This window comes from Eleutherodactylus coqui, chromosome 2, assembly GCF_035609145.1.
Source record: "Eleutherodactylus coqui strain aEleCoq1 chromosome 2, aEleCoq1.hap1, whole genome shotgun sequence".
NCBI classification, from domain to species: domain Eukaryota; kingdom Metazoa; phylum Chordata; class Amphibia; order Anura; family Eleutherodactylidae; genus Eleutherodactylus; species Eleutherodactylus coqui.
The window spans coordinates 245,872,013-245,894,267 of NC_089838.1; the positions used below are offsets into that span (position 1 = coordinate 245,872,013).

General features: G+C 42.6%; 2 pseudogenes; both read left to right on the forward strand.

Annotated features, from left to right (window-relative positions):
- Nucleotides 1–230: 230 nt before the first annotated feature.
- LOC136610137 (mesoderm posterior protein 1-like) lies at nt 231–3,179 on the forward strand (annotated as a pseudogene).
- An 8,640-nt stretch (nt 3,180–11,819) lies between these two features.
- LOC136610138 (uncharacterized) overlaps nt 11,820–22,255 on the forward strand; it is a 29,682-nt pseudogene continuing 19,246 nt past the window's right edge.

Consider the following 22,255-nt stretch of genomic DNA (forward strand, 5'->3'; position numbering starts at 1 on the left):
ATCTCTAGTAGTTAACCTATGTAATCCATTTTTTGTTCATCTTCTTGAGGTGAAATTCCCACTTGGTTCTCTGGGAACCTTCTTCCCAAGGACCCCCTGCTCAGCCCTAGTAAACTTTGATGTGTTGGTGATGCCAGTGAAGGTGACAATTCACACCTCTGCTTTCAGGATAAAACCTGGGCTGTGCAGCCACGGCAGTATTTCAACAGAGAATCTGAAGAGAAGCACATATGGATCTCTCTCTGGTAAACTTGCACTCCAGGGAGAAAGTACTACTTGCAGAGGGCTGCACTCTTCAGCAATTTGGGTACCCAGATTCTGAAGGCTATAGCAGCCTGTCTCCAACATCTTCTGTTGACTCCTTCTGATTTTCCCCTCCGTATCAATCTTGCAACCTTGCTGAAGATAATAACTTTAAAATATTTCCACACAATGATGAAGGTCTGCAAACCAGACAGATGGAGGTACCAGAAATGAAGAGCCACAGAAGAAACAGAGCCATGTCTCATCAACGACAGAATGCTAGCGAGAGGGAGAAGATGAGAATGAGGAATCTCTCCACTGCTCTCCAGAAACTCAGAAGTTACCTTCCACCAGCAATGGCCCCAGTTGGTAAAAACGTGACAAAAATTGAGACACTACGCTTGACAATCCGCTATATTGCACATCTGTCTGATGTTCTTGGCCTGAATGATGAAACCCTGATGAAGAGAAGGGAAGAAAGCCTCAGAAGATCGATGTGTCCAATTGACCTTAGCTGCTGTCAAGGCAATATGCATGGAATCTGTTCAGCTGCAAGAACACAATTGTCAGAGACCTTTCCTCAATACTCAACATCTTCAAGATTGTTTCCAGACATAGCAAACCTTACTGGCATGGACACTAACCTTCCCTCAACAGATGTGCTCTCTCCTCAATCCACAGATCAAGGCCTACCTGAAGAGACTTTCTCACCATGTGCCATGATCTCTTCACCGGTACATATATCTCCAGTACCAGACATGAAAGCTTTCTCGTTACAGGCACCAATTTCTCCAGACCTGGGTTTTTGTCAGGTATGTCAAATCCTTTTTGACTTTCCCACTATATTTATATGTATTTTATGTTGGTAGCATGTATGTACTCTCAGCTGTAATCAACCTAGTTAGACTTGGTTATCAGTACTACTTTGCTGTTTGCATTCTGTAGCTCTCATCATCCAAAATTAGGCAAGTTATAAAGAAACATAGATGTCAAAATATGAACTTGCATGAAAAGTTGCAACATTTGCTGTAATTAAAAAGTTTAAAGAAATTTGTCTGGGACTAGAATAAAAGGGTCCTCTTTGTTGGCAAAATTAGTGCCATGTCTGTCCAAAGGCTGTTTGTGGTATTGCAGTTTAGCTCCATTCACTTGAATGAGGATAAGATACAATACAAGGCACGGCCCATGGACAAACAGGCACTGTTTTTGGAGACCCTTTTACAGGCCTTTTTTTTAGTCCCAGAAAAACTCTTTTAAGGGTTCGATGAGTAACTTTCTAATAGAGTCAGAACTTTCTATCATTCTGAAAAGTAATTGCGATCACATAATCTACTTATATAATACAACACTGCTAACGTTGACAACCACTCTTTGGGAACTCTAATTATTACTGCAGTAATTACTAAAATTTTCACACTATTTTCTGCACTTAATTATTTGCCAGGGTCTTTCTAGGATTTAACTATTGATGTGAGGGCGCCCACCCACTGGCGTTTTTTTTCACTGCGAAATTCGCAGGTTTTTTTTTTCTGCAGGGGGTCTATGGGACTTGTAATGTAAAAATCACGATCGCGCAAAATCGCGATTTACCGCGATATCGCGATTTTGCGCGATCGCGATTTTAGCTTTGCATGTCCCATAGCCCAAAGACCCCTGCAGAAAAAAAAAAACGCTGCGAATTTCGTAGTAAAAAAACGCTAGTGGGTGGGCACCCTGAGTGTGTAAAGCGCTGAAAGCAGATAGCTCTGTCCACATTCAGTGGCCTTGGTTGGTATTGCGGCACAGCTAATATTAAATTGAATACCTGCAATACCAACCTGGGCTGCTACAATGTGGACAAAGCTATTTGCTACCAACTCCATCTGCACTGACTGTGGTGGACTCCATCCACCAACTTCTCAGATGTTTCAATATGTATTAGTAGCTCATAGCTTTTTGACATTCAGACTATCACATTACATATTGCTTGCTGTAGTTTTAGTGCACATGAGCAATGTTAGTGTGTGATTAGGAGGTGGATAGTATGCAATAAGCAGAGCATTAATAAGAACTGTTTCGTGGTTCCAAGATTAAACAGGTTTTCTGGGAGTATAACATTGATGACCTATCTTCAGAATAGCACCATAGAAAAAGGAGAATAGACCTCAGCATATCATCACTGCAGGTTTACTGTGGCAGGAAATACGCCCAGCAACATTTCGGCTTGAGAAAGGTTCGTGTTTAGCTGAAACGTCGCTGAATGTATTTCCCGCCACAGTAAACTTGCAGTGATGATATGTTGATGGCCAATCTCCATTGATAAATGGATGAGCTGATTCCCTGTAGACAGACTGTTGCATTCTCTAAATTGTGGGACAAGCGTGCTGTTCTCAATATATTTCTTCTTGAACACATCCTCAGGATAGGTCATCGATATCAGATCAGCGGGAGTCTGATGCCCAATCAGTTGTTTGCTGAAGTTGCTGTCAGCCTAAAATATCCCAGCTCCATGCACTTTGCAGTGGCCCGGAATGGTGTTGCAAGGCAATGGGAGTGAGCTTGGGGTGGCTTCACATTTGCATTTAGGGAGCAGGAAAGGGGAATCCCCGTGGCCGACTGACTCCATCTCAGGACAGAACCAAACAGTGCCAACTGGACCCCATTGACTACAAAGGGGTCCGTTTGGGTTTCGCTCAGCTGCATGGCTTTTGGATGGAACCCGGCCTTACAGATGTGAACCTGACCTTACAGTAGCATTTCAGGGTGTTGTGCTACTTTCAGTTGAAAGCAGCTATAGCGAAGAGCAGATTGATGAATAGACCTGAGCATAGGTCATCAATATACTCCCAGAAAACCCCTTCAATGTGATTAATAGTGTATCTTCCTTCCTCTACAGGATATGCTTGATGACTTGTGGGACGAGCTTGAAAATAAAAAAACTCTGGACATCTTTTTAAACAGAGGAACATCTAAAAATATGGACACTTTCCGTATTATGTCGGTGGACTCCAGTTTTATGCTGTGCATATTTAAATACAGAGTATTTTATGATTGCATATAACGCTTATATTTATTACATATACTGTACATTATATATTAACCTCGTTATTTATTACTATAGGATATATAAAAAGCCCAGTATAGGCTTATTTTACTAATTACTTATTCAGGTATATGTATTCTGCTTAATATACATATTGAATTTCAAGCAAGAAATAAAACTTTTATAACAAAAATATTGTTTATACCTTTTTGTTGGGGGAAACACCTGCCAGATAAGTGGTCCTAAAGTGAAATAAGTTGTCGTTCTTAGCTGTTTTGCTGCAGGAAACAGATATTTCGTACATTGTGCAGTGACACAAGTTGGTACTGCAGGCTGAGTCCTATTGAAGTGAATGGGACTCAGCCTGCAGTACCAACCCAGGCCACTGCACAATGTACGGACCTGTCTGCTTCCTGCAGCACTAGAAGAGGGACAACCCCTTTAAAGCCTACCTCCTCTAAATTTTCCTTGCAGTTGCATACAATCTATTTTTTTCTTGCTATCAGTCACATCAGGTTTTGGTTAAGTCTGAATGTACTGTTCTTTAGTGAGTAATACAGCAAAAATCAATTTATTCCTATGATCATTATATATCTCACATAACATTTATGCACATATCTGTGAAAAATATTAGCAGATATTTTTATAAGCTGCACCTTTATAAGCTATAGAGCATACGCTCCTTTAGGCCTCGGTCAGACAAGCACATGTTTTGCGCACGCATAATGCATACTTCAAAAAGCGTTCCTATGTGCAGAATTTGAAGCGCAAAACAGCACGCACCTAAAAAGATAGGACATAGACACATGTTTTACAGGAGTTCCCATTGACTCCTATGGGAACATATATTGTATTTATCCACAGTAATTATTTTTGCTCTTAGAGTGCATTCACACGAGCGTGTGAGTACATAGGTGCACACAAAACCAAGCGTCTATTAGAACCTTTGGTTCCCTATGGTGAGTTCACATGTCCATGTTTTACAGGCATGCAAGCTCACGCACCTGCAGAACATAGGACATGCGTGCACCATAGGTCCATGGTGCATATTAATATTCCCTGTGGGGAGTCTTCTTGCCACTGAACACTGTGACAGCACTGTCACAGTGTTCAGTGACAAGGACACTCCCCACAGGGAGTAAATAATCCCCTGACACAGCTGTCACAGGTGAGCACTCAGCAAATCCCAGGCAGAGCTCGTCCATTCGTTGAATGATAGCTGAGCGCTGCCTGTGAATGGTCACAGCGCTCAGCCAATCACAGCAGCGCTCGGCCATTCAATAAATTCAGTGACAGGACCCAAGCTGCTAGACACGCCTGAGCCCCGGAGAGGCGAGTATTTTATTTTATTTTTTACACCAGATAGGAATGATTTTCAGTAAAGGGCTTATATTTAAAGCCCTTTCCTGAAAATCACTGCAGGGGTTGCTGGCAGGCCATTGCTTTCAAAGGGGCCATCAGCAGCAGCCACGCTTCCATTGAAAGGAATGCTGCACAGACCTGCATTCACGTGTTTTTGCACGTGGATGGACGCGCTGTTTTGTGCGCACCTATGTACGTACACGCTCGTGTGAATGCACCTTTAGGCCAGTCCCATTACATAGAGCTCAAGTAGTTTGGCTCCATCTTGTGGTCAAATATAGTCAGTGTAGTTGCAAGAAACATCAATATCATTACATAGCTTCTTATGTAGTACTACAAGTGCCAGCATTAAAATAAATTCATTTGAAAAATAGCATATATTCAGAAAAAGCTGTGAAAAATATCCATACTTGCTAATATAAAGATACAAAGGCAGATACATAGACCAGTTCCCAGCAGCATGCAGCAGGAAAGTAACAGCGTATGGAGTAAGTAACAAGTGCAAAATACTGCTGAACAACCACTCACACACCCATGATGTATTGGGGGGGGGCGGCTTGGTACGTGTAGTGCAGCATGCAGGCTTACAGCACCATTACTTTCACCCACAGGCTTCCTACACATGGCCAAGCGCAATAATGGGCTGTGAAACGCGGCCCGATATCGCACTTGTGAACATGCAAAGTAACTGCAGATGCGAGGCTATTTCTATCAAAAACGTCTCCCATCACTTCTGGGAAGTTGTCATTCTCACATCACACTCGCATGCACATTGAAAACAATGGGCGATGCGCTCCAAGTAGGCAAAAAGTTAGAAGATACCACGATTTTTTACAGCAATGCCATGAGGAAAAAGACAACTAATGTATGGCCCCATTTAAAAGAATATGGTGTATATTGTGTCAGCTGTGTGAAAGCAGCCATACTATTAGAAAAGGCAGGCTACCCCATGCTCTCACAATGTACCACACAAAGCGCTGACACCCTGGACTCCACCAGCACCCCACAGGGCCCAAGGGCTTCTGCACTTAAATATGAGATATTGGTTAATATTTTGGCCAAAATACGCAAAGTATTTTGGCCAAAATATTAACTATTAGACTCTTGAATATTAGACTCCTGCGAGTCCCTACACTAAAATGAAAAGCATTTAACTGAAAAGGACAAAATCAGTGAAAGGACATTGGATTGTGAGCTTTGCATATTTTGGCCAAAATATTAACTTTGCTTGGGACTGGTCTATGTACCTGCCCATGTACTTTTATATCAGTAAGTAGCAGCACCATCTTTCGTGATGACTACATGGTAAATGTGCCTCTTCTTCTTCTCCATCACACACCCCTCCTTCCAAGTAAGTGTCCATCAACGATATATTCTTTGGCATTGCACTGATTTTCTCCAGATTTTCCATTCTCACTTCTTGAGCACAGGACCTTTTTTTCTGATATCTATTTGTGTCACTTTCTATCTGGACCCAGGACCCCCAGTCTCTCCTTTTGACACCAAGAGGATTGGAGTGAGTCAGGAGAAGATACGGTGGAGATACCCTAGCTTTGCATTTGCCATTGACGTTACCCTTTTTGCCAGTACCAGTTTCCTGAGGCACTTTCTACACTTTTTCTGCATCTTCTTCATTTTCTACATTTATTATGGATTATATTTCAGATAAATCACTTTTTCATTACTCCTGCTTGCTGTGCATTCATTGGGTTTCTTATACAGGATACGGTCCACAAATTGGATACCTCTGAAATAGGTTCACATGTTATTGATTTCACCTAGACATTGCTACTTTTAGCAAGATAAATTGTATTAGAATTGTCTGTCATCTTGCTTTAGCATGTAGACTAAATCATATATGGATGGAAATTAGTTCTCCAAATCATTCAGAGACTTTATTAATACCACTTGTGGTGTTCTGGAATGAGGCAAACAGGTGAGGGGCTGCACTATAATGTCATGGTGCTGGCTATTTCCCCTCCATGGTGGCAAACTACAGGATGGCTCCTCAAAACAGCTCCACCGTAGTTACAAGGTGGGGTGATGCTATGGTGCAGCGGGTTGATTCTCTCCCCGATGTATGTGTATGGCAATGCTTTCCCTGGATGAATAATTAAAAATCCAGAGAGGTAGATAGCCATGACTTATTGATGAAGCTTGAGAGCTATAAACATCCAAACTGAGGTACAGTTATTTACCAATTCAACCATTCAGTAGGTCACTTGTATTGCGGGTACCCACCACTAGTGCCTGGCATCTGGCCACTGCTGTGGCCCTTGACTCCCAAAAGCAGCCTTTACCTTCCCTTTTCCCTAGCCCTAGTCAAAAATACATTGACCTCCTGTTACCTTGTCCTCACCATTGCTGGCCACAGCATCAGGCATCAGGAGGACGCTCTATGCAGGCCTGTGGCCAGCATCAAGACATTGACACTCTGTGCTGGCGGTGCGCTGCCTCTGCTTGTGGGCAGATAACAGGCTTGATCTACCGACAACTCCCTCACTGCAACTGCCTGGGCTGCATGTGTTTTTACTATGCTGTGGCTGAAGCCAAGGCCACACAGTTGACCCCTTAGTGACCACCCATACGTGTTTTCACGTCCTGGGTGTCTGGTCTTTATTCTATGGGGCCGTGAAAACACATTGGCTCTGTAGAATAAGGCCTCATGTTCACGGGCTTAAAATCCGCAACGTTTTTCCCGCACACGGATCCACGCCCCATAGGGATACATTGGACACTCGCAGGTAGTTAAATACCTGCGGTTGTCTTTTTTCCCGTCAGGCGCGGATCCGCGTGCGGGGAAAAAAAAGGACATGCTCCATTTTTGTGCGGGTCTCCTGCGGTGACGGCTCCCGCAGGCTTCTATTGAAGCCTATGGAAGCCGTCCGGATCCGCGGGAGACCCGTACCAGAATTAAACTCACCTGCTCCGGACGATGCGGTTCTTCCCTTCTTCTCAGCCGGATCTTCTTTCTTCGGCATGCTGCCGGCGTGCCGAGCACATCCGCGGACTGAAGAAAGAAGATCCGACCACAAAGGAAGGAAGATCCACATCGCCCGGAGCAGGTGAGTTTATTCTGATTTTTAGGCCTCATGTCCGTGGGGCAGGAGGGACCTGCTATGGATTCTACATGAAGAATCTGCGGCGGGCCTGATTTTCCTCGTGGACATGAGGCCTAAGAGTCAGGGAGTGAGACAGCTCCCTGCTATCAGCAATTGGAGGTAGCCAACAGCCTAGTGCAGTCCCCGGTCACGTGATCGATGTTATTTAACAGATAACAGCGATCACATGAAAGTTAAGAAAAAAGTTACAAAAGCTAAAGTTTCATCTCCCCTCACAGATCAGATGCACGAGGGGAGATGAAACTACTCACCCAAGGCCTCCGCGATTTTCCCCAATGGAATTTTCCTGCATGGACGCTCGCCCCGGCCTCTGCGCATGCGCTAGCAGGCAAAATGTTGGATGTATGCGCAGAAGCCAGGCAGGGCACGGTAAATTATAAATTTACTTGTTTCTGGCTACCAAAAGTAGCCGAGAGCCTGAAGCAGTGACGGATTCTCGTTCAATCATTGACTCGCGTTTAGACCAAACAATTATTGTTCACTTTCGCTCGTTTGAATGATGTTTTTGAATGATAATCATTCCATCTAGAAGCGCCCTTATGCAGCTTATGAAAAGTACAGAAGTTAAAAAAAGATTCTGCCAAAAATAACACTATTTTGGCAGTTCTCAAAACTAGATGTATGTTGTCCATGGGCGGATTTGATTTGTGGAATTTGCACAGGTCACCTGCGCAAAAGATCTGCAATTCAAAGTGCCCATAGGGAAGCATTGGCATCCACAACTGGATTTAAGCATGCAGATTTGATTTGCGGACCGTTTGGTGCAGAAAACAAAACGCAGCATGCTCCATTTCAGTGAGGATTCCCTGCGGACAGGCTCAACAGAAGTCAATGGGTGCGATCCGCAGTGCATCCGCAAATACAATTGCAGATGCACTGCGGATTTGAAGGTTAAAATCAATTAGGGAGGTGGGGAAAAGGCTTGGAGTGGGTTTGCGGATGATCCGCAGTACATGTGTGGTAAAGCCATTACAACTGTGATCTCCCGCAAATGGTTTCCACAGATCTCCCGCTGCAGAAATTCACGTGCAAAATCCGATCTGCTCATGGACATGAGGCCTTAAGCTTCAATGGAAGCCGTCCGTGCGGGAATCCGCAGAAAATGGAGCATGCTGTGATTTTGTGTGATGCGTACATCGGGAAAAATGTCAATCGCAGCTATTTAATTACCTGCGAATGCCCAATGATTGTCTATAGACTGATTGAATTGCGGATCACACATGCGGGTGGCACGCGCGGATTCCGCAATTCAATTATGTCTGTGGACATGAACCATAAAAATACCCACCTGCATGATGGTGCATCACACTTTCACAACGCACCACCTCCTTCCTGTAGACGAGACAGACTCTTAAACATGGGAACAATACATATACAACAACACATATATAACAACACATATACAATACAATGTAGACGTGAAGTGAATGTTTACGATCAAAGAAGATTCCACTCTTCAGTCATTTAGTAACGCTTAGGCCGCCTGTCCATGGGCATGGTGGATCCTCACGAGCGGATTTCCACCTCGGGAGATCATCTAAAGTCACTGCGATGAACCTATCTTTATGATAGGTTTTTCACGGAAAATGGCAGCATGCTGCGATTTTTAGATGCAAGCGGAAAATTGCAATGGATTTCCCGCTTGTGTACATCAGGCTGCGCTTTCCCTAGTTATCCTATGAAAAGCATTTCAAGCGTGATCAGTGTGCGATTTATCGCCGCGAATCACGATATGAACTATCGCAGGTGGACAACCAGCCTTAAAATGAACATTTTTGACTAACAGAATGAGGGGTGGGTTAAAGGGGTTGTCCCGCGGCAGCAAGTGGGTCTATACACTTCTGTATGGCCATAATAATGCACTTTGTAATGTACATTGTGCATTAATTATGAGCCATACAGAAGTTATAAAAAGTTTTTTACTTACCTGCTCCGTTGCTGGCGTCCTCGTTCCCATGGAGCCGACTAATTTTTGCCCTCCGATGGCCAAATTAGCCGCGCTTGCGCAGTCCGGGTCTTCTCCTGTTCTCTATGGGGCTCCGTGTAGCTCCGTGTAGCTCCGCCCCGTCACGTGCCGATTCCAGCCAATCAGGAGGCTGGAATCGGCAATGGACCGCACAGAAGCCCTGCGGTCCACGGAGGTAGAGGATCCCGGCGGCCATCTTCACCGGTAAGTATAGAAGTCACCGGAGCGCCGGGATTCAGGTAAGCGCTGTGCTGTTCTTTTTTTCAGTCCCTGCATCGGGGTTGTCTCGCGCCGAACGGGGGGGGGGGGGGGGGGGGTTTGAAAAAAAAAAAAACCCGTTTCGGCGCGGGTCAACCCCTTTAATGTAAAAAAAAATGTCCCTTGACCACATGCCTCCTGACCTGTCTGTTATAGTACAACTCTGTATTACATAGGAAACAATTCTGGAGCATCTTAATACAGAACTCCGAGTTGTGATATTCCTTTGTTATTCCTCTTGGAAATGCATATATAAGACCTAACCTACAAGGATACTTGATAAATGGCTCCATGACACCTTTTTTTAGCCTCCCCTCCGGGTGCATTGAGGAGAACCTTGGCACAAGAGCTCGTCATACTTGGGTCTATGGAAGTGTAATAAAAAAAACAGCACTGGGCGTAAGGTGCAACCTGGTAAGATATTAGAGGAGCACAAATCTACAGATTTATCAATAGTAAAAATGGGATAGAGGGAAATAATTCCAATGCTCAAAACCTGTAGTACAAATCAGTCACTAATATTTACACTAGCAATTGACGCAATCGCTTTCCACTAGTGGGCAGGAAATCACGTTTTGCCATGTCATGCTATGGGCTGGATTTGCTGTGAAATCTGGAGGCGGAATCCCCCTCCGGAATTCGCAATGCAAATCCACCTGTGGGGAGGAGGCCCAAGATAACTTGTTGCAGCAAGTTATCAGCATTTGTGTTAAACCTTCTTCCATGTATTTATAAATATATATAAAACCAGGTCCATAGTAATATTATATACAATATACTGTATACTGGAATATCCCTGTCCTTTATAGTTACGCCCCTGCAATATACTGTATACCTGAATATCCCTTTCCTTTGTACAATACAGTGCTGTGCCCTGCTATATTAATGTACCATGAGGATGTATGAATGATTGAACTTTCATCAGTATAAATGACCCACAATTTCATTGTATATCAGTAATGACATTTGTCTTCCTTTATACAAGGTTTAGGGGCTGAGATGGAGAATTTCACTTGACTTCAGTTATCTTGAATGTGATTGGTCAGTTTAGATAACTGCTACTCTTGCTGATGATGTCACGGAATCCACGGAATGTCACGCATATTGTGGTGTGATGTATGTTATATAGGGAGCTGCAGAGCCAACATTCCACAGAGAGTTTGTAGTTGGTGTTGGAGAGAGGTACGCTCTGCGTTTGCTCCTGTTTTGTAATTATTTCTCCTTCTTATATGCTTCCTAAGTAAAATGTCTGATTTCTTTTCTTCTGCTCTTCCAGTTGGAGTTCGTGAGTTATTTTTTGAGAGTGAGGTAAATAAATCTTTCTTATAACTGTACGATCTGTTGACCTTCAGGCACCCTAAGGTACTTTTAGATGACACAACTGTTGGGCGCAGCGTCCCAATGACTATCAGGAGCAATAGTCGGTCAGTGAATGGAGGCAGAGATCTCTTCTGACCGCCCACCTCCATTAACTGTGAGTAGGCAGATGAGCAACTGCCTGTTTACACTGAGCGAGAAGTTGCTCATCAGTTGCTTCACTTCAGTCAGCTGAACTGTAACAACTGTCAACTACTGAGTGATTTATTTCCCAGTACTTTGTAGGGTCCCACTTTTACACGGGACAACTAGGGGTCACTTGTGCGATTCTTCAGCTGATAGTTGGCCTGTGTAAAAATACCCTAAGACCATTCTGATATTCACCCCATAAAGACCAATGGGAATTGTGTGCAGTTACTGAAGGCAGCAGATCGTGTGGTTTGGGTTTGGGAACCAATAAGTAGACTTTCTATAAGAACCAGATAGAGGAAGTTCCTGATTCTCACTGTCTTCTTTATTTTTTAACAGGATGGTGAAGGAAGTTGAGGAGTTTGTGGAGGAGGTGGAGGAGTTTGTGGAGGAGGATGAAGAAGATCTGGCGTAAGTGGATCACTGTAAAGTACTGTGGAATATGACAAGTCATTGTATTGTGTAGACTATTGACTGACTCCACATGGGCCTCAGATATCAAAAACTGTTTAATAGGAAAACTGGCCTTGTTGCCCATAGCAACCAATTAGAATTCTGCACTGACTGTTTGCTAAGGGCAACAAAGATAGTTTTACTTTTAGATAGTTTTTATAAATGAGGCCCTACAATTACCCTAAAGTCTCCGGATAGACAAAGCAAAGTAACATTAACCCCCTAAAAATCACATGAAAATTGGGAAAACCCTCTTGAAAATGCCACTTTTCTATTGTAAATGTTGAATTGATGTCTCATGCAAATATATTTGGTTCAGAACTCAGTTGTCTTATGTGTATTTTTAACCCCTTAGTGAAATAACTGATTTTAGCTCTAAGTAAATCGTTTCCCCATTTGTATTCCAGCAGTCATAACCTTTTTATTATTTCATTAATGTGGCTGCATGATACCTTGTATTTTGCAAAAAAAGTTCTAGTTTTTATAGAAAATACTTTCGGGTATACATAATGTATTGATTAACGTTTATTAATTTTTTTTAGTGGGGCAATGGGAAAATAGCTATTTCACCAGTGCGATTTATTTTTCTGGTGTAAATGTTTTATTCTATGGGTCATTATGATCATGACAACACTAAATTAAACATATTTTTTTTCTACAAAAAGACTTTTATCTGCATATAATATATCAATTACATGGACTGTTTTTATTGTTCTTTTAATTTTTTTCTATAGAACAGTGCAAGGGGGAAAAAACTTAAATTTGTTTTTTTTTGTAAAATGTTTAGATAACACAGTCAGCAATGGCTGCATCATCTGAGGGGTTAAACAATGTAAAGAGGCGACTATAGGAACAAGTGCGCATATTTGCACTCCTTTTCTGTGGAAAAAGACCCTCTTATGTGAGAATCAGAAATCAAATATGTGTCATAAGGGGGGATGATTACATGTAGAACAGGCCATGTTACCCTCCCCTGGGAAAGGGGGACAGACAGGAGACTATCATAAATCATTCTACCTGCTCATCCATGCTGCCCCCTTCGCTCCACACACAGATATGACAGCTGTAAATTCACTATTCCCAGCTCTTTACAATGGCTAAAGCTTTGGTTCTATCGGTGCTACTCACATGCTCTTGGGGTCAAGAATCTATAAGTATACGATCGGCAGCACTGATAAAACTGGAGCTACAGCCGTTTGATATAAAACAAGCTCAGTTTGTTCAAAATTGTAATCTGTGGCATAGCTGTAGGGGTCGCAGTGGTTGCAATTACAACTGGTCACCTAAGTCATGGGGGCCCAATGGCCCCCTTTATCACAGTTGCTGCTTTGCTCTATCTAACCTGGATATAGCATGGCAGCTTAGTAGTGTAGTCGGCTAGGCACGCTTGCTGCATTGGGTCCAGCAGCATTAGTGATAATGATGACTTCTGATTTGGTGCCATATTAAGTGGACCCTATGATTATTTCAGAAGTCCCTGTTCTGCTCCTGTCCACAGTAGAAGAGACAGGAGCAGAGGTCGCCGGATCAAAGGAAGCTCCGCACAGCCCGCTCTTGTTAGGCACTTTTATGCTTATGCACCATGGGTGGAAGTACAGTAAGTGCCACTACTTACTGTATTTGCCTTCTGTGTATGTGTTTATAAGCTTCTGTGAGTGTATGCATATGTCTGTATATATGATATAACCAATACAATGGTGAAATACAATGCAAGCTGGTGTGTTTTTTGGTTTCTTTTTAAGGAAAATGTCACATTTTTTGGATGCTGTCACACGCGGTTTTACTTGCGCATTTTTTTTTTAAAGCATGTAGTACTGCGGTGCAGCTCTTAGTCTTGCGGCACATTGCTACAATAAAACACACTATGTATAAAGATCATAACAATTTATCCATTACTTTTGATTAAAGTATCCATAATTGTAGATAAAATGGATTTTTGGTTTATGTAGAACAGCAGTAGAGTGCTCAGGGTGACATCTACCATAAGGCTGGCCCTGGTTTGGGAGAAGTGCGGCTGTAGACTTTGAGGAGCACAGAGGGGCTCTATTACTTTGTGGTAGCACAGAAAGGGCTCTGCGTTACTTTGTGGGGGGACTGATACTTTTTGAGGCTTTAAAAAAGGCACTACTACTAGCAACACCCCCAGTGGCCAGAGCTGCATCAGAGGTGACTTAAGAGACCCAGCGAAGTAGCAGAAAGTCCTGGGTGGACCATGGTCAGCCACGAAGAGTGTGCGTTTGTGTAGGGGAAGGCCCATGCTGAACATTTTGCATCCAGGCTTGTGAGCCTTTAGCTATGCCACTGACTGTAATGTCCCTTTCCTGTAGAATGGGTTCTGATGGGGGTAGATGTAGGGGGTTAAGGAGTCACATATAAACATATACTATATAATTGCATATAAACATATACACTATATAATCTGGTAAAATAAAAAGCTGTTCATTTTGTAATAACTATTCACTCTTCCGATTGAGCGCTTGTGGGACAAACTGGAACGACACCGCCACCCACACCCATCTTCACAACAATCTCTCCTCACAGCCTGGCATGAGGAATGGTGAGCTATTCCTGCCCAGACTTACAGAGAACTTGTGGAAAGTCTGCCTCGACATGTTGCCGCTGTAATACAAGCAAAGAAGGGCCGACACGTTACTAAATAGAAGAATAAAGCACTTTTTCTGAAAAACATGCAGCGTCCATATACTTTTGTCTATATATTGTTTATACATACTATAATTGTTTCCTTTTCCTCCCACAGATGGAAGAAGAGGGTGAAGGAGGCGGTGAATGTGTTCAGGTATTTAGCATATACAATAGTCACCATATTTCTCTTGTATTAGGATATGAGCCATTAACATAGAGTACCACGGTAGTAGACTCTGCTGTATGAGTCCATATATATATATATCTATATAATGACCCCCATTGGGTATATCCTGATGTAATATAATTGAATGTAGTAAAGAATAAGTTATAATTTGTCAATGATGATTAACTGTAGATGTATATTCTGTTATAGGGCAGGGAGATTCAGGATATTTGTGTGGCGCCCAAGTCTGTAAGTCTATAGAACAATAATAGCTGATCAGATATTGCTTTAGCTCATAGGCTCATAACCGCTGGTGCCCTAAATAGTGCATTCATTCCCTAGTACTGGTCGCTACAATTGCACTATATCAATTGTGTGTACTTTCTATTGTTTTGTATTTTAGATATAGTAATCCATTTTTGATGTGAATGTTTTTTATTTTTTAATATTTTTCAACATTTAATGTAACTTTTTTCCCATTTTTCTTTAACCCTTTCCAATCCAATTTGTATCCTGGTTTTCCTAGGGTGCTTACTCTTTTTCTGCCGTCATACAATTGCGCTAAAACCAGTACTCCATGAGATGACATGTTGGATAGGTTCCGACAGCAGAGAGGCTGGCAATATACAGTAAGAGAACCCCGACAGACGTCTTCCAACATCGAAGCTGTACAGCCTTAAATCATAATGTCTTCAGACGTCAGACAGTGGATTGGAAAGGGTTAATCCCACTAGGGAACTTGATCATGAAATCACTTAATTGATAATATAAATACATTGTAATACTTTTGCAATACTTGAATTATGCCATAATAATTTATCTGCACTCCTTGGTCATGTTGCAGAGGCACAGATGGGACAACAGACGTCCTGTCTAACCCCTTATATGCCACCATTACTACTGACTGTGATATCTAAGTGGTTCAATGGCTGGGATTGCTCTGATCTCGGCCACTGTAACAGGAAAGGAAGGAGTTAATTATCCCAGTCTCAGTCTAACCTTCTGTCCCTAATGGACAACACAATTAATATGTGACACATTTTCTGCTATATGTCCAATAGAGAGCTAGATGAGGAAGTGGATGAAAAGGATGAAGTGGATGAAGAGGAGGATTCGGAGGATTCGGAGGAGGAGGAAACAGCTGGAAGAATGAATGGGTAAATATAAAATATGAATATAATGAACTAATTATATAGATACGTTAATAATTATAAAACAGTATATAGAGATGTAACATACAGTATTGTATAACACATGGCTGTATAAACATGGTGTATAGATATGGCCGGCATTGTTGGGGATTAGTCTATCAGTATATTGTGCCTTACAAGATGTTATGTGGGGGTAACAGGGGTACTGAGTCTCCAGATGTTTGACTTTGAGCAGGCTGATATATTACTGTATATCAATGGTATTTTTGGAGCTTTCTGACAATGGTTGCAGAGACAATCATTATAACTGGTGCTTTACTTTCTATTACAGATTGAGGACATGGAACAACTTTGGATCTGATAACATCATGTAAGTTGTAGAATTATCATGACTGAACTGACCCCGCTGGAGGCCAGAGGAGCAAAACCTTTGGTGTCCAGTCCTTATCTTCACTATGTGTTATACCTCTACATATACATAGGAAATATTCTATATTCTGTATCTGATAGGGAGGAGGATGACGAAGAAGATGAAGAAGTTGAAGTGGTGGAGTGGGAGGAGGAGTTGGAGGCTAAGGAAAAAGCAATACATGGGTAAGTATTCAAAACCATCCAGATAGAATGAGTTCATTAGATGTAAACATTATGCATCTAGATATACATATACTGGTAGGCGCCAATCATGGAGCATATATTAATGTGTGAACCCTTGTATTTATCTGGTAGACATGCACTACATAGGTTTTCAATTGGTTAAAGTCTCAATTATTCTAACTGGAGCTGTTTTTTAATTATAGAAATTTATTGCGTAACATCAAGCTGGCATGGCCAAGTCAAGACACCAAGTACGTTAATAGGAATATTTATATGGCTTGTGCTTTATATAAATTCTGCTACTGTATATGCTGTAAACCATTAATTTTTTTAAAATATGGATTGTCAAAATGATCATTGATTGTAATTGGAGCTCTATTTTCTAATATAGGACTGAGCAACATCAGGTGAAGCAGGCCTGCGCGAATGAAGACCCCATCATGTAAGTTTATGGAGTAAGCAGAATTTATAGAGGACAATATCTGTGTATTAAACTGATACCAATACTGTAAATAGTCACGACTTGTTCCCTGCACCTCATTCTATATTTAAATATTACGCATCTAGATATACATAGACTGGTAGGAGCCAGTCATGGAGCATATATTAATGTGTGAACCCCTGTATATGTCTGGTAGACAGGCTCTTTGTAGGTTTTCAATTGGTCAAAATGTTAATTATTCTAACTAGAGATGTATTATTTATTGTAGAGTTTTAACACCCAACATAAATCTGCCATTGCCAAGCCAAGACAACAAGTAAGTTTATAGGAACAAGCAGAATTTACATGGCTGGTGCCTTTATATAAAGTGTAATACATTTTTCTTTGTAGTTTGCCCAAATGTTCAATAATTGTAATTGGAACTGTATTTTCCATTATAGGCTTGAGGAACATCAGGTGAAGCAGGCCTGGGCGAGTGAAGAGTCCCTAATGTAAGTTTATGGAGTAAGCAGAATTTATACAGGATAGTAACTGTGTATAAGACTGATACCAACACTGTGAGCCGTCACGGCTGATTCCCTGCATCTCATTCTATATTTCTGGATCTATTAACTAGAACAAGGAGGAGGAGATGGTGGCCGCCCAAACTGTTTAGGAAGGAGAGAAAGACAGATGAGAACACGTGAGTAATTTAAAGGCCTATGAAAAAATACTAAAATTACACTTTTTAATCCCCTGATTTGCAGGCCTGGCCTCCATGGTGACCTTCTGTCATGTAAAAATCTTGAGTTTCTACAATTGTCACATGACCTAAACTGTTTCCCTAAACGAGCCAGCTTTCACAGAGGTTCCAAAAGTCTTCACGTGTGATTGTTCTCAGTGAGAGAAACCAAGTAATCTGGTAGATATGATACCTTTTTAAGGCTAACAGAAATACATGATGTTACAGCAACCTTTCGGGTGGTTATTATTGACCCTTCATAAGGCTAATGATCAGGCTCACTGAGAACAATCACACCTTGCTCTACTGGCTAATACAGTACCAAACCTTTTTTTAATTTTACCCAATAAAATAGTCACCATGAAGCCCTCTTCTTGTTCTCCTCTTGTTTCTTGTCCTTGTTCTTATATCACTATTAAAGGGGTTGTCCCGCGCCGAAACGGGTTATTTTTTTTTTCAACAGCCCCCCCGTTCGGCGCGAGACAAACCCGATGCAGGGACTTAAAAAAAAAACGCACAGCGCTTACCTTAATCCCCGCGCTCCGGTGACTTCTTACTTACCGGTTGAAGTTGGCCGCCGGGATCTTCTCCCTCGGTGGACCGCAGGGCTTCTGTGCGGTCCATTGCCGATTCCAGCCTCCTGATTGGCTGGAATCGGCACGTGACGGGGCGGAGCTACAAGGAGCCGCTCTCTGGCACGAGCGGCCCCATTCAGAAAAGCAGAAGACCGGACTGCGCAAGCGCGTCTAATCTGGTGATTAGACGCTGAAAATTAGACGGCTCCATGGAAACGAGGACGCTAGCAATGGAGCAGGTAAGTGAAAAACTTCTGATAACTTCTGTATGGCTCATAATTAATGCACAATGTACATTACAAAGTGCATTAATATGGCCATACAGAAGTGTATAGACCCACTTGCTTTCGCGGGACAACCCCTTTAATATTTAAAGGGGTTATAGTATAAACCCTTTTCAATATGTGTTAAAATAATAAACAGAGATATACTTGCCCCACCGCAACTTTTGGGGATCCAGCGCTGCAGCCCGCTGCCAACCTGGGTTTTGCTATAATAGATGATATCACAAAAAATCCTGTGATGACTGCAGCCAATGAGAACAGAACCTGATTTCCTGTGACATCATCTGTTGCGGGAATCACCAGAGCCACAGTGGGCTACAGCACTGGATCCTGGGGGCTGCGGAGGGGTAAGTATATCTCTTTATTATTGTCACAAAGAGGGTTCTTTGAAAAGGGGTTTCCAGTAACCCTACAGCTCTTTTAACAGGATATTTATTTCAGCTATCTTCATATTTTTCTCCAATAGCAAAAGCAGCAGCCATATAAAAGGCGGAAAACTAGCAAGGTAAGATATATTCATCATTAATGTTATTTCCCCTGGAGCTTATGCTTGACTTCTCATTTGCATTTCCCTATGTACAGATTGTAGGTAATAGTAATCCAGAGACAACCAATGATCTGGACAGGGAGCAATGCAAGGAAGACATAGGTGGCCTCCTAACATCCCTCCTATATGCACCAAATCCAGGGAGACCCTCAAATCCATCATTAGTTATATTTCCCTACTATATAAACCCCATTGGACAGCTGTATAGGGCTGCTCTAGATACTCACTATGTCATGTCGGAGTTGTGTTGTATTTATCACATACAGATATGAATCTAATACTTGGGGAAAATCCTATAATCCTGACTCCTATACCCTTTGAACCCTCTGGCCCTTTATCCTCCAGTTTTCACCAATCACCATTGTCACCATTAGACGTGTTTCTTTTCATAAGAGGCTCACACTTGTTTTTCTTCCCTCTTTAGATTCTTCAGAGCAGTATTCTGCTGCACAGTGAAGACATCGGACTAAAGAGTAAGTATATGAGACCCTCTCTAGACAGGAACATCCTACAGCTGCAATAGTACAAATGGTTGCCCTTTGTGTAAATGAGAGATGGTGGGTACGGATTGTACAATTTCATCAATCTGATTAACTATTTCCTTTGTTTTACAGACTTTAACATCAATAACGTGAAATAACCACACAAAACATCTAGCTGTGGATAAATTGGCTACCAGCAGCCATTTTATTAAAATTGACATTTTATAAAAAAAACTCAAGATTATAAAAAACATCCTCTGAAGCAAGCAATTCTGTTGCCTCAGCAACTAGAGAAATCTATTGTAATGCCTCCCACTGCAACACCAATGACTCAGGAGACCCGATTTCCCAACCAATGGCTCCCGCCGCAATCCAAGTGACTTGGGAGATCCAAAACTCGCCCAGTTGCCTCCAGTCGCCTACCTCTGGACTCAGGGACCTACTAGCCATTCTAAAGCTAGCCACTCCCAAAATCTTTTTAGGGACTCCGACCTTACAGAGCCAAGAGGCGAAAGACCAACTAAATCCTACATCCTGAATCGCTCCCACTGAAATTGAGAAAGAGCATCCGCAATAGAATTATCGACCCCCGGAACATGCACCGCCACAATCCACATATTCAAGGACAAAGCCTCCAATACCACATAAGTCCACCAGCGGAGGGGAGGATACAGACAAGTTATCAATCGCCTGCACTACCCCCAAGTTATCACAATGGAATCTTCTTTCTTGTCCCTGAATTGCTCAACCACCACTGCCAGAATAAATGGAAAAAGCTTAAACAAACCAGTTTTTTGCCAAACCTGACAAAACCAGTTTTTTGCCAAACCTGACAACTGCCATTCTTTTGGCCAACGACCCACACACCACTGACTCTGAAAGTACGTTCTGAACCCTGCGCTCCCTGCCGCATCAGTAAACAAATCCCAATCACTTGGGAGCATTTCAATTACTTCCTCCAGCATAACCAAGTTCTCATTATATTTATCCAAAAAGGTCGACCACACTTCAAGTTTCTTTTTGTGACCTTTTCCATAAAGGAATAAAATGGTGAGGTAAACGCACCCCACCCGTAGCAGCCGCTAATGTCCTAGAAAATATTCGCCCCATCGGCATTATCCGGCTAGCAAAATTGAGCTTACCCAATAACGACTGTAGATCCCTCAGCGTGATCTTATTCACCCTCCTGGTTCTGTTCACCTCCATTTTCAAATCTTCCAATTTTCCTCTGATAATCTGTATTCCATTGCCTCAGTATCAATGATAATGCCTAAAAATTTTAAACACGTCATGGGTCCCTCCGTCTTCTCAGGTGCTAAAGGCACCCCAAAACTTCTTGCCTCCCACTGAATGGTCCCCAATAACGTTGCACAAATTGTCGACTTGGCTGGACCGATACACAGAAAGTCATCCAGATAGTGAATGATGAACAGAGCCCTGCGACATCCCTTACTACCCATTCCAAGAATGAGCTGAAGGCCTCAAAGTATGCACATGAGATCGAACAGCCCATGGGCAAACATCGATCCGCAAAATAATTCCCCCGCCCAGTAACATCCTAACAACCTAATACTGTCCAGTTAATCTTCTGGAGTAACCGAAAAGCGATTCAATGTTGGATTTTGCTAACAGTGATCCCTTTCTGTATTTTCACACCCAAGTGACCTCAGCATCAAGTGAGTTATATACCACAGAGCAAATCTCTGGATCTATACTGTCATCAACTGATGCCTCTTTTGGATAGGATAGGTGATGAATCAACCAAAATTTAATTGTTTTTTTTAGGGACCACTCCCAAGGGTGACACAATCAAATCTGCCACAGGAGGCTCCTTAAAAGGTCCCACCTTGTGACCCAAATGAACCCCCTTTTCTAGCTTTGCTGTTACCACTGCCAGACACCCAAGCGCTGTCGGTTCTTAGTTGAAAAGGGGACACTATGAACCCGGGGCCTGAATTTTAAAACCATGCCAAAAACTTGCCAATAGCAACCCAGCCTTTTCCTTGTCAGAGTAGCTACTTAGGAATGGCCCCATCTGCCGACCTCTTTCCTCCATCTTCATTCACTCGACAAGCACCTCCCCTGACATCCTCACCTGTCAGCACCTCTGACTTCCTTGGTCCGTATCCGTGCCGGGGCTGCTCCATTGCCAGGTGAACAGCCCCACTTACCTTCTCCGTTTCTGGGATGCAGTCCGGTACTAGGCCCTACCCCCAATCAGCATCAGGCCTAGCACCAGACGGGCCTGCTCTTTCCCCTTGTCGGAGGTCCAAGAGAGAGCCTGCTCTGAGCTACACAGTGCTGTTCCAGCTAATGAACATCATCATAATGAAGTTGAGCAGCTTTAGAGGGCCTCCAGCCCTTAGCAAGGACCAATTATCGTTCTACTGTGCCTAAGAGGATTGAAGCTACATCAGTGGTCAGATGCCAAGGATCCACTAGTATCGGGAAACAGAAGAGAAACAAGCAGTGACAAGGTTTTCCCACTCCTTTTCTTTGTTGCTTAGGATTGAGCAGAGCTGGCCACGACATTGCAGCAATGGAAATTTTATTAGTTTGGCAAGCAGACATCTTCCTAGGGTCAGGCTGGATCTCCAGACGGTGCTAAGCAGTTGCTGGAGACAAGGCTTCCCAGGATTTCTCCTGCACAATGGGATTCCAACATCTCTAATGATAACAGGCATACTTTACTTTGAGCGGAACAGCCGGCACTTAGAA